The 13,886-nt window shown below is 41.9% G+C and overlaps 1 pseudogene; it reads right to left on the bottom strand.

The window, feature by feature from the left end:
• Positions 1-508: 508 nt before the first annotated feature.
• Positions 509-6,447, bottom strand: LOC105022606 (annotated as a pseudogene).
• Positions 6,448-13,886: the final 7,439 nt, after the last annotated feature.

Below are 13,886 nucleotides of genomic sequence, written 5' to 3'. Positions count from 1 at the left end.
AAACTGCCCTAAATTACAATGTTTATTGGTAAACCTTCACCACATCTTAGACACCAAAACATGCAAACCAACCATACTATTTACACTGTCTTATATCCCTGTTTTTATATCATCACTCCATGTCAACCATATTTAGGTAATGGCTTCATTTTATGTGGAGAGTATATTCTAAATTATCAGGGGCGACATTGAGAACATATTAATATGAAAGTCAGCAGTTTTAGGAAAACAGAGATAGTCCTTTGAGAGAGGGATAAGTTGCAGTCCTTTTACTTCACCTTCCTGGTAAATCATTGTGTCTCTGTTATTTCACTTCAACAGAACCTATGCCAGACACAGAGAGTACTGAAACCTACTGAAATTCACTTCCTCTTTTGCAAAATAGGTTTCTGTTCTTTAAATCATTGCAAGCCCTCCGTTTCTCTTATCATGGCAGAGATGATTTAAATTCAAACCCAACACAAAACTGGAGGTCCAGTGAGGTGTAATAAATATGTTTATACAACATTTCCTGCACACTGTATGCAAGCACTGAAACAGACAACTACTCACCTTCCCCTTTTTCTTTTATTGCTCTGGACATTTATTTTATTCATTTTAACACAACTTCCATATTTTACACATCCAAACAAATATATTTTGCAACCAGCTGCAGCTTTGAAATAGCAACAAAGTTCCAGCTACATCAGTCAAACTTTATAATGTAACTTTCATAAACTGCTTTCTCAAAGTACAACTCTACATCCAAAGGCCTTACAAAGCCCTTGTTGAAAAACAAACATCACCACTCACATAATTAATTGGCCCTTAAAATGATCCATAACTGCCTTTAAACTGAAGTGAAGAAAATCTAGGACCGCTGTGAGGCAACACATTTTTTAGCCAATTCCAGCAGCACAGGATATCTGAGGGTCCTGCTCTTCCAAGACTCTGGGATTCCCTGAAGACCGGTCTGGACAGACAAGACAGGAGGAAAAGACAAAAGATGTGTAAAACCGCTGAGCTTTCAGAACACACCGAGGTCAAACTCATTACCCAGATGGCAACAATGAACTGGAGACCCAGACCAATAAAAATGTCAAGAAAAGTCATTGTTCTTTTATTGCTTTTTCATTCTGTAGGCTAAACCTTACTGCATATTTGATTGTTTGTCGATGAATAATAATGTATTACTAGAACAAACCGTAATTTAATTATTACGTTTAAATATCCAATTTGAGAAAGAAATACTCAAAATACTAGCTATTTAATTTTCGGACATACTGTATTACTACGCAGTGTTTGGATTAAACTCGATGACTATGCTTTACACCAACCCTACCTGCGCTCCCAAACAGGCCCCTATGAACGAGGCCCTGCTAGCAGTGCATCCCCCGCAGCGCATGGTTCCCCTGACTGCCTCCTCCAGCTGGCTCTGCGTCAGGACTGCGTGCAGCGCTCCCTGGAACGCACCCGGCAGGGCTGGGAGGAACCAGAACAGGTAGAAAGGGAGGGAGGGAAAGGGAGAGGAACTTTAGTCATGTGCCAGGCGGTCGGGGGGATGCCTGGGGAAAACAGAGTCTTCTACCCGTCTCTGTGGAAGCTGTTGGTCCTAACATGTGTTTTAGCTTCAGCCTTACAAGAGCTCCTGCTTCCCACTTCAGACGGAAAGGAAATAAAAGGACGGAGTCATTAATGACAGGATCAAAGGAGAGAGAGGAAGCACCTTCATAGACCAGGGCTAACTAACTAGCTAACGGATGTGCTGATGGAGAGGGTGTGTTTATGTTGCCAAGTCAACAGATTGAACACCCGCTGCTACCACAGTCGTGCTGGCAACACAGCCACCGTCATGGTGTGTGCGCTTTTTAATGTTTGTGTGAGTGTGTTTTGGGCCATTCCCCAGTAGGGACAAATCGATTTCCACTTGAGGGTTTAAGATAAGGGAAAAATATTGGAGTTGTGGTCACTTTCAGGTTTAGGCATTCTCAGGTTTGGTATAATCATTATGGCTTGGTTACATTTATGCATAAAAGTTAAGTTATCGTGGTTAAGGTTAGTGTATAACTGTTAATCTTAGTGTATAACAGTAAGTACATGTATAAGGTGAGGTTTATGGCTAGGGAATAGGCAACATGGATTTCTACTTCAAGGTCAGATCTCAGGTCCTCACAAGGATAGAAAAAGTGTGTGTGGGAGTGTGTGTGTCTGTTATGTGTTTGTGTGTGACATACTGTACCTCATGTGTTGGTGAACACAGCTGGTATCAGTTCTGGGGAAGTCTTATCTGAGTTGTCCTTCACCTGATGGATGTGTGCTGCAGTTGTGAAAAGCAGAGGGAAATGCAATTTGCAATACAGTATGTCTCATATGCAATATTTATTACCTCACTGGTGAGCAAAATCACCCTTCTTCATTAACCATTGAAGATGTGATGTCCATTTACACGCACAGTCCCCACAGTCTGTTGGCAGAGGCAGGATAAGGTTTTCACACTTCTTTACTAATTTGTGTTTTTTTTGCACCACCCAGACACATTTTGTCCACCAGCGCCGTGTCAGTGTCAACCAGCCCACAGCTTCTCACGTAGAATAGGGATGTTTTGTCAGCAATAACTGAACCAATTTACTTAAAGTTTTTGAAAAAGTACAGTATGTCCCATATGTATGTCCCATATGCATTATTTATTACCTCACTGGTGAGCAAAATCACCCTTTCTTCATTAACCAATCGAAGATGTGATGTCCATTTACACGCACAGTCCCCACAGTGTGTTGGCAGAGGCAGGGTAAGGTTTTCACACCTCTTTAATAATTTGTGTATTTCTTAGCACCCACTCACATTTTGTCGACCAGCCCACAGTGTCAACCAGCCCACAGCTTGTCACTTAGAATAGGGATGTTTTGTCAGCAATAATTGAATCAATTGACTTAAAAGTATGCACGTATGCAAGAGAGAGAGAGTGAAGGGAGTTCTTAAAGTAGAAACACAAAGGTTGTCCTTTGCATTGATGTTTTTCTCTCTTTCTCTCTCTCTGTCTCAGAGAAATGCCATGATAAGTTGTTGTGTCCTAAATGTTGCCGACTCCGGAACAGGTGTATTGTGCGCCCGTATCTCCCACAGTATGAACTGCATTACTTTTGACTGTCCTGAATTACACTGTACTGCACTTTTCTTCACTGTACTGGACGGGTCTATGCTGTACTGAGTTCAAATGGGATTGTGAACAACTGAACAATGGCTCTCACCGCAATGTTTTAAGATCCTGACCTGACCTGACCACATGATGATCTCTCCCATGGAGAACAAACATTTCTATGTTGGAATGATTACGCAGCCTTCTGTGACAACCCACCCTGTTCTGCATAGAGCCCTACAAACATATGCACTAAATGGGACACCGGAAGCCATTTGGAATAAATGCACAAACAGAAAGAAGTGTAATGTTTAGAAGCCGGAGTGGCATTAGACACTTACCAACAACAGCCCGGTCCAGATGCTGGGGGTTTTTTCTCTGCGGATCATTGAGCTGGGCCAACACTGAGTCCAGAGCATTTGGGCCAGGACCATTTAGAATGAAATACTCCAGAAACCTTACAACACAAATGCCACAATCTCATATATTATACAATTTACTCAAAATGACTCTGTCACTAAAGACCCCAAAAGGTTCTGTACATGTGTTTATTATGTTCTGATGATGACTTTGTTGTTTTTGTGCTTTTTATGTAACTAGGCACATTTCTATTTCTCTCCTTCAATGTAGGTAGGAGAGCTTGAAATTGTATTTAGGAGGCTTTTTCCGGGTTCATATTTATTTTATTTCCTATAAAGCTAGTACCTTGCTGCAGCCAGAGTCATGGCCACACAAAAATCATTGTTCTGAGTGACCCGTATGGCTGTCTCCACCTTCTCCAGCATCTCAGATCTCCCAGCAAACATTGCCACAACGGCAGCCATCTTAGCGATCCCATCCATCTGACAGTCTACCTCGCATCCTGAAATGGAGAGGTGGCGTAAGAAATGTACCAGGAACATTTAAATATTGATTCCTTTCATCCTTGATCCTGCAGTTCCATTCCATCAACGTCTCAAAGCTCATTAGATGAGGGCCTTTAAGGGCAAGTACCTTGAAAGAATCTCAGAGAATAATATTATGGTACCTGTCTCTTCTTTGCCTGCATCCACGTTTCTGATGAAGGCTTTGAGGCTTGCATGCCTCCAAGGACCATCAATGGGGAGGATGGCTTTAGGACCTGTAAAATTAAATGGGACCTGTAAAATTTGCTAATTAAGTTGCTAGGCAGCAGAATGAACTACAATGGAGATTAGATTAAAGCCATGGCTTTATAATATCCCAAGTGGGAAGTCTCAGTGTATGGAAGATCATTGTTTTTAAATGGAGGTCCCCTGTAACCACAGGGAAAGCAGGGTCTTCTACCCGTCTCTATGGAATCACATGTCTAGTCAATGATAGATTAGCTTTCTTTGATTTTGTTTCTCATCAATTTAACACACAAGAAATGACTGCAGATTGGCCTACCGTGCTTTGGTCTATAAGGATTATTGAGGGGGAGATCATACACAGTGTTTGGACCAAAGAACTTGTAGGTGCGCTTCTTTATGTCCTCCACACACACATCTAGTGATTACACAAACAGAGAGTATGTTAATATACTCCATCATTGACAGGGTAAACACAACAAAACAAACATATATACATATATACAGAAAAAATGAAGAGACCACTGCGCCTTTTTCTTTCCTTTCCAAATAAGATGAAAAGGAATGTTTTGAGTGAGAAACAGAAGGGTTAAAATTAAGAGACCACTGCAATTTCTGTTTCTGTTCCTCACTCAAAACTTTCCTTTTCATATTATTTGGAAAGGAAAGAAAAAGGTGCAGTGGTCTCAAAATGTTTACTGGAGCTGTATATATATGTATACATTTATACATACATTTATATTGAAGTGATATAGAGCAAGATGGGCGGCAGTAAATGGTTGCTGGTTCTTATTCCCAAGCCAACAAGCACAAGATTCCCTGTCGTTCAGCCCCTGAGCAAGAGTAAAGCCTAATTTCTCCTAGATTGTTGTCGTGAAAAAATCTTAGAGTACTTATCTGGTAAAATAACGGATACAAAATATGGTAGCCCATTTGGTATTTGTCCAACTATGCCTCAGTAAGTTACCTCCACATTGGCTGAGTGAGTCTAGCAGTACATAGGCCTGGTCACCGTAACATGTCTGTTCTCCTGTATCTCTGCGGTAGAAAGGGTTAGCAGACTGAGGACGGAACTCTGGACACGGTTCCAGATCGGACAGAACATTCTTCAGTTGCTCTGGGTTGTAGATCCAATGCATGGGCTGAGCTGTAAGAGGGGGATACACAGAAAATGGAGAGTTACTGGACTCATTTTAGTCTTGGTTTTCTCATTTTATTTGGATACATATCTAATCTAATACATTTTAGCTATTTATTTTTAAATATTGCATTTTCTTTATCCCTTGTTGATGGTGGAGGTGGTATACAATATAAACAACCAGCTTGGATCCACTCCACTTATTCACATATTAATAATATTATATATAATATTATATTTAATATATAATATTCAGTCAATATGTATTATTATGATATAATCAGATATAATGATGTTGGACACAAAAAATCTGGGTTTCAGATATTCCATAAAGCAATAATATAATGTTTATTAATTGATTGAACATTGATTATATTTAAAAATAAGGTATCATTTCTATAACAGTTTGTCAGAAGGTTATACTTGGTAAACATCCTCCTGCACTCACCAAATCATCAGTAGCAGATCCTATGCTTAGCAGATGTCTCATAGTGATTAGCACCAAGGCATTACATCAGAGCTACATGCAAGCCAGTCCTGCAGTATCTTATTGGGATATTGTTGTAAATTCAGATATATTATATTATTCACTCTGAAATTAAAGTAGTTTACCTGCGGCGTCTGCCACGGCTGCTCCAATAATTGCCCCTATGGCTCTCTCTGCCACAGCTGAAGCCATCTGTCATTTAATCAAACAGATACATTGGGTGTTTAAAATGGCTTATTGCGCTTTTCTCTTGAAACTGTTTAGCATTGTAGTATTTCTTCTGTTCCATTGTACCAGATGACAAAATATACATTTGTAGTAACTGAAATCTAAATTATTCTGAAGCACTACATATAAGAAAAGGGTACTAACATTTAATATTATTATTTAAAAAACAGGTAATAATATTTAACTCTTTATTTTATAAATTGTTTAATAAAGTAACACGTGTTAGATTCTCGGTACCGTGTCATTAATTATCAACAATATGAATTAAAAACAAAATTGTTCTTACAGTTCTTGACTTGTTATTCTCTCCCCAGAATCTCTCTCATGTTGTGTTTTTGACGTTGTGTGTCATTGGGTTCTGGAGTCCCGCCCTGACTTACAGCAACGGTTATTAGACGGCAGTGATGACTCATGAAAAACGCTACAGTTAAAGAGGTCAAGAAAGGCCTGCAGGGGGCATTGACTCTAGACAGCTACTGTATATTCTATGGCTCGGGGCAATGACTATGAAGTAATAACATTAGATTTACACTCAGCCCCGACACCCATGATACTGACTGTTTACATAAAAAATATGCTGGCTAGTCGACAGAAAGCATGCTGGGTAATTTTGACCCTGCCAGTTGGATTACATAAACAAATTATTAATTGAGTGCATTATTACTTTCATGCTGGGTGGACTTAGCATCTAGGTGGATCTCAGTATTTGGGTTATTTTCTGGAGGCGTGTCTTATTAAGTGCATTGACTTCAAACAGAACCCACTGGCCACCTGTGAGAGAAAATCTAATTCCTGTTCATCATGTTACGATGTACATTAAAATGTTCCTTTGAACCTACTCTCAAACAGCCAGTCGAGCATGTTTTAACAATGTATTTAGAACTACTTTTGTGAGACTCACTCTTACGCTCAAAACATAAATTATCAGATAATCGGCTGGATTTAAGTGAGATATTAATATTGCACCTTTCCTGTAAAGACCATGAAGAGTCAGAGTATGAATAAATAGTAGAAATGTTGAAAAGAAAGCAAGTTTTATAAAGTTCTATCCAGTGCTTCAGTGAGGAGGAGCCAGTAACTGTGCGACGTAACTCTTGCATTAGTTTGACCCTGCTCTCTCTGAGTGAGCAAGCTGCATGCTTAAACAGTCCAACAAACACTTAAGGGAATATATGAGCCAAGACAAATTTTGTCATATTTACCATTATTACCCATAACATTTTACCCATAACATTTTACCCATAACATTACCCATAAAACTGTCTATAATGGTAATACAAAAAGGGGACATTCTCATTTTCTATGTCAAAATCTATTCTGAACATGTGGATAACATACTGGAAGAACCAGGATTATTTGAAATTCATAAAAATGATTATGAAAAAACATTCATTTATGGGGTTTGTCCCCAGTGGGGAAGCATTGCAAGAATATTATGCCACATGACAAAAAAATCTCATGCTTGATGATTTCTACATTGGCTCTTGCCCCAGACGTTAAATCAAAACAGCCCCATTGCCCTTTTTGACAACAATGCTGAGCTGTGGTTGAGAAATAAACAGGGGAATATCGCAGCCAATCACAGCATTAGCGGGTAAGTAATATGGTGAAATATCATCATTTCACTATTGCTGCAGAGACACTTGGCATTTTATGAAATAATCCCATGTCCCCTTCAAACCAGGACCTTCAGCATGCACTGGGACGGTTTGCAGCCGAGTGTGAAGCAGTTGGGATGAGAATCAGTACCTCCAAATCCGAGGCCATGGTCTTCAGTCGGAAAAGGGTGGCTTTCCCACTTCAGGTTGGTGGAGAGTGCCTCAAGTGGAGGAGTTTAAGTATCTAGGGGTCTTGTTCACGAGTGAGGGAAGAATGGAACGGGAGATTGACAGACGGATCGGTGCAGCTTCTGCAGTAATGCGGTCGATGTATCGGTCTGTCGTGGTGAAGAAAGAGCTGAGCCGCAAGGCGAAGCTCTTGATTTACTGGTCAATCTACGTTCCTACTCTCACCTATGGTCATGAGCTTTGGGTCATGACCGAAAGGACAAGATCCAGGATACAGGCGGCCGAAATGAGCTTTCTCCGCAGGGTGGCTAGGCGATCCCTTAGAGGTGAGAAGCTCAGTCACCCGGGAGGAGCTCAGAGTAGAGCCGCTGCTCCTCCACTTCGAGAGGGGTCAGCTGAGGTGGCTTGGGCATCTGTTTCGGATGCCTCCAGAACGCCTTCCTGGGAAGGTGTTCTGGTCCCGTCCCACCGGGAGGAGACCCCGGGGAAGACCTAGGACACACTGGAGGGACTATCTCTCCTGGCTGGCCTGGGAACGCCTCGGTGTCCCCTCAGAAGAGCTGGAGGAAGTGTCTAGGGAGAGGAAATTCTGTGCATCTCTGCTTAGACTGCTGCCCCCGCGACCCGGCCCCGGATAAGCGGAAGATGATGATGATGATGAATCCCATGTTTAGCACATTTATAGTGACAGTTGATGCTTGGACATTGACAATTACCATAATTGGTTAAAACAAATCTGTTTTCATTGACTTGTGGTCTCCTTACACTATGGACAGCCGCAGTACTATCCAGCCGCACTAAACCTGTTTATTTTCCATGTGAAATGGTCATTACTATTCTGGTCATGTTCGGTAAGAAAATGGGAGGAGGAAAGTGGCGCCATTGTTTAAAATTTAGTTTAAGTGTCATGTTGACAGGTCCCAACCCATACCTCAGTTCTCCTTCCTCATGTTGATCAGATGTGAACATCGATCCAAGCGCACAGCAGACGTGTTTGAGTGTTAAAGTAACAACAACCTGGTGCTGTTGGCGTATGTCCGGTCACTGTTCCTCTCTCTGTTGACTGTGTCCCACTCCACTGGTTATTTCAACCTGAAAATTGGATCTTTCTCTCCAGCAAAGTGCCTTGCGGGACAGCATGGTTTCACTAAATCGTTGCACGTTGCGAGATGAACCGAAATTGTTGCTGTATTTCTGGGTAGTAGATCAGCCCGTCTCCCTTCGAGCATGGGCCTCAGTGACTGCAGGCACGTCTGTGCATGTTCATCCACATCGGGACACCTTTTTGCTCGATTGGACCTATTATAGCCTGTGGATCATATAAGGATCCACTCTTACGTCCTGCTCATGGCTCTAGACATGGATGGGCAGTATTATTCATGCATTCCTGTATGGATTTTGCCGTGGCCTACTCCACACCAACACTGTGCCTAAAGTCAAGTCTTTGTCCTACAGGGCTTAAGCTCCCGAGCCAATTCCCTTTTCGGTTCCCCTATTTGCATCTGAGGACTGATGGAGGTTACATGCCAACTGCCTGCTGCTGTGTCATACACACCGATGAACGGCCCTCAAGGGTTCCGGTTATGCAACTGGCTCTTTGTGTTCCTGCCATGCCAGCTCGGGGTAGGAAACCAGGATTTCTGCGAACGCTATCGCCTTGGCAACGGTCGAGGCTTGCCTCACTGGGAACTGTTCAAAGTGTTGACTGCGTACATTCACACCGTGTTGAGCTGGACATCACCTCACACGTGAGAGGTTTCTGGTCAGAATGCATCAACTCCCGGCCCGACATGTGGTGTGCCGTGTCGGCCGGGGCAGGAGCGAGTGAACTGGTAGGCTGCATAAGCCACGTTGCTCTCGGAGTACACTTGTCAGTGCAACCGTTCTCCCCTTGGGGAAGCTGCCAGGGCTGCCACGTTCAATGTTCTGCCTGGCATTTGTGCTCCGATGTGGCACGGCCGGTCCGACAGCTGAAGTTACACCCATCCAGTCACGGAAACAATTTTGCCGCGTGTGCATCATCTCTTCGGGGAGCTTAGTGATTGGCGATTGGTTCGCCCCAACTAGGTGCTGTGTGTCAGGGGCACGAGTTGCACCACCTAAGAGCGTATTTTACGTGAAAACGCTAAGATATCATCTCTATTTTGCTAGAGGCAGACCTTCACCAAAATCATTACTAGCCCAGTTGGCAAAGGGTCGCTTTCCTACAGAATACTGACACAGAGGTCTGGAAATAACGCATGACATGGTCAAATTGGAGCCTTTTAGGGTTAGTATGAAAAGGTTAGAAGGACTGAGATTCAGCCAGTTGAAATGATGACCAAACAGCCCTGTGCAGAACCCTCCCTCTCCTTTTCTCCCTCCCTCACTCCATTTCAGTGTTAGTGTGCTTTCCACCCCGCTGCTCCCCACCTCAGTAGTACACAGCTGATCCCCTCAGGCCACGTAGTTAGGAGACCCTGTATCCCTCTTCCTGAACCCCTCCTATGTCTCCCAACCCACTGGTTATACGGGCTCCTATGGACCAGCCGCATGCTGAGAGCGTTAAGGATACATCAGCACATGACCAATGAGGAGAGAAAACAGAGGAGAGAAACCAATGGCCTCCGTCGTCATGTGTAACACTGCAAGCTCGCAGAGCCATTTAAAACATTATCTGCCCCGTACGACCATGTTTTTAAGAAAGAATGGGAACCGTTATAATAGCCACAGATAAAATATTTTATTTCAATACCAAAAATGTGGTATAATGGAAGATACACACAACATGTTCGATTTTGGATGTAGCTTCGATGAAACCATCCAACCGCCGACCTGTCTGGTGCCCGCGTTCCAGGTTGAGGAGTGAAAGACAAAAAGAGCCGTGCGGTATCGGGTATCAAGACATCATTGTCACTAGATGAAGTATCAGTGTCAGCAAGCGCCAAGGTAATGGTCTCCTTACAGACACAATGCCCAGCTCGGTGGAGAGATGGGTATTGCGGGAATGTGGGCAATGTGACAAGGCCCTGGGGCTCAGGACGACTGAGCTTTAGGGCTTTGATCATCTTGGCTGCCTAGGGGTATGCCACTATGCCATCCTGTGCCAAGCCTCCGACATAGTGGCAAAGACTAAGAGGGACAGCAGAAGGAGAGATCACTGCACATTGACCCTGGTAGGACCATGTTGTGCTCCTCTCTCCCTCTCAGTCTGTCCTTCATGGGCTCTCTGTGTGCCTCAAATCAAATTGTATTTGTCACGTGCTTTATTAACAGGTGGGAAAAGCTAAAACAACTAAGTTTTAAGGTAATAAAATGAATTAATTAGCAAAAGGTAGGTCAGTATTAGGTCAGTTTCACAGACATGGATTAAGCCTAGTCTAGGACAAAAAAATCTAATAAAAATAGAAAACTCCATAGGCTCTGTGCATCAGCGTAGTGAGGAACTTCCGCTTTTGTCTAGAAGTCGGTATTGCAGTTTCCGGTTTACTTACTAATACTCATCCGCATTAGTGAACACCTAAACTCACAACAAGATGAGTGATGCTGTTGTACGAAAAAAATAATAATAATAATGTACGTGACTCATTTAAGTTTCAAGGTACAAGTGGGGCATCATTTTAATCAGGAGAATGTCCTCTCTTTAATAAAATATGGCTTGCGCCATTCAATGACTTCAAACGCTAGACTAGAAATAGTCAGAAAAGGTGATTTTTTTTATATACTTGACAGTAACGCAGGTTTAAGCGCAATTAATACCATATAGGACCAGATGTTTACTTCCTATGCCAGTTGTTATTTTTCAGTTTCGTTGTGAAATGAGGTTACAGTAGTAAAATAAAAGAGGAGACCTGTTTTGGTGCTTTTGTGAGGCTATGGAATTTTAAGCTTCATTCAGGTTAGAAGAGGCTGAACGAAGGTTAGTTTCAATTCACTTGCTATGGGGACGCGCTAGCGTTCCATCTAAGCCAGCGTTCTTTTGCCGTTTTTGAGGCTAGGGTGAATTTGTATGCATTCTATTGTCCTGCCTAATACTACACTAAAAAGGAACACGTTGCTAACTAGCTTAGCCAGTAGCCGGCGTGCACACCACAGTAAACTACTTACCCTTGTAGTTGTGCAGATAACAGATTACTTAAGGCGTGTGATCGCCTTAAGTAAACCGGAAAATGATATGCCGACATCTGGCTAAAGCGGAAGTTCGTCCATACACTAGTGCACAGAGCCAATTGAGCTTGTTTTTTTGGTCCTAGATCTATGTCTGAAAAACCGGCCCTATTTGATTAATGTATGAAGGGTTGTCTTTACATTATTGGGCACAGGGACTGTACCTATTTACTTAGTTTTGCTTATCCCAGTGGATATTTAAACTAGAGGCAGTGGTTTCAAGCTTAATCAACCCAAGTGAAACAATAATGTAACCGAACCTCACATTGTACAGTTTGAGTCTGTATACTTTTGGTACAATAAATGTTAATTTCTTTTAGATAGACCGGACTACACAATTGCATTGGAGTAGCTAAGGCAGAAGTGTAACAATAACAGACAACCTGGACGTAGTGAGGGAACGTCATCCCATGGACTCATGGACCCAGGGAATACCCGGTGTGAGGGCTGAGTAGGGCAAAGAGAATTCATTTCACCTGCTGTCTTGTCTCTGCCATAGTTAAGCACATTCAGGTCAGGAATCCAACAGTGTAGGAACTTACTCTTTGAGAACTGATATGGGGAGAGCAGACGTGAGACACGAGGAGAGGAGAACAACAGAAGCAGCAGTCAATGATCCTCTGAATCGAGATCAGTCCTCCTCAATTCCATTAAGATCATGTGTAGGAGTAGTTAAAGCAGTTTTAGTTTGATTGCCTCTTTCTGATTTCCTTTGTTTATTTTACACAGTTTAGGACCTGAATATTTTGTTATCCTTTTGCAGTCCTGTAGACTACTCCATTGTTTTGAAAATAATTTTTTACCTTAGATATGTCTCTGGACTTTCATTTTAGCCATCACATTTTATTTTGATGTCAACACGGTACTGTGGAAAATGTCTCAGTAGCTAACGTTATCAAGTATCAAGAAACTGCAGAGATTGAACTAAAAATATCACAGCTGCAGAGCTGAAATAAATAAAATCTGTAGACATTACATTTCATTACAGTTCAAAAAACACTCTTGTCCAGAACATCTTACAGTAAGAGGATCCTTTATAATATAGCTAGGTAGGACAATCATAAAATCCAATGGTAGTAAGTAAACCTCAGTGAAGTAGCTATGAGTAAAGAAAGGCACTGCTAGAAGGAAGACAAACACAAATAATGAAAACAAATGTATGCATGTAATCCATCTAAATATTTCCACCTTGCGAATTAATAATTTGTTGAGAAGACAAAGCGATGGCTGTAAACTTAGAAGTAAAAAAAACCTGCAACACGAAAACAAAAATGTTACATTGGTGCAGTAACCAAATTATGACCAACAGGATACATTAGGGAAGAAGGAACTCAAACATGGACATTGATGCGGAACAAAGCTGAGGGCAGTTACAACAAACAGGTGTTTGTGCTCCCAATGAAAGAGCGAGGACTTTGGACCTCACTGGTACGGCAGGTCTACCATGCCGGGATGTGAAAAGGACTTTACATACACATGAAATTCCCCTTGATTTGAGCTGTACTGATGATTTGTTTGTGAGACTGTCAAATCACCTTCTGAGAAATGTTGTTTTTTGAGTGAACATAAGACTGAACTGGACCTTATTAGCCCCACTGAGCCCAAAAAAAACCCCCATTTGTTTCAAATGAGAATTAGGCAGGTCTGCTGGCAATAAATGTAGGCAATTACTGTCAATTTTCCAAAAAAGAGAAGTTTATAGTTCCAGTGGTTAACTATACCACTACATTGCAAAAAGGTTACCCATTACTGAAAACACTATCTACAGTAAGTTTTAACAAAGGTTCACAACTATCAAACTACTGCAAAAGGTAGTTTAATTACTATGTGAATAACACTTAGTTCACGTCTCCCACAGTTATTCTCTACATAGTGCACTATTTTTGTCCCAACAGTG

The sequence above is a fragment of the Esox lucius genome, chromosome 21, assembly GCF_011004845.1.
Source record: "Esox lucius isolate fEsoLuc1 chromosome 21, fEsoLuc1.pri, whole genome shotgun sequence".
NCBI classification, from domain to species: Eukaryota; Metazoa; Chordata; class Actinopteri; order Esociformes; family Esocidae; genus Esox; species Esox lucius.
This window is presented reverse-complemented; position numbering and strand designations above follow the sequence as displayed.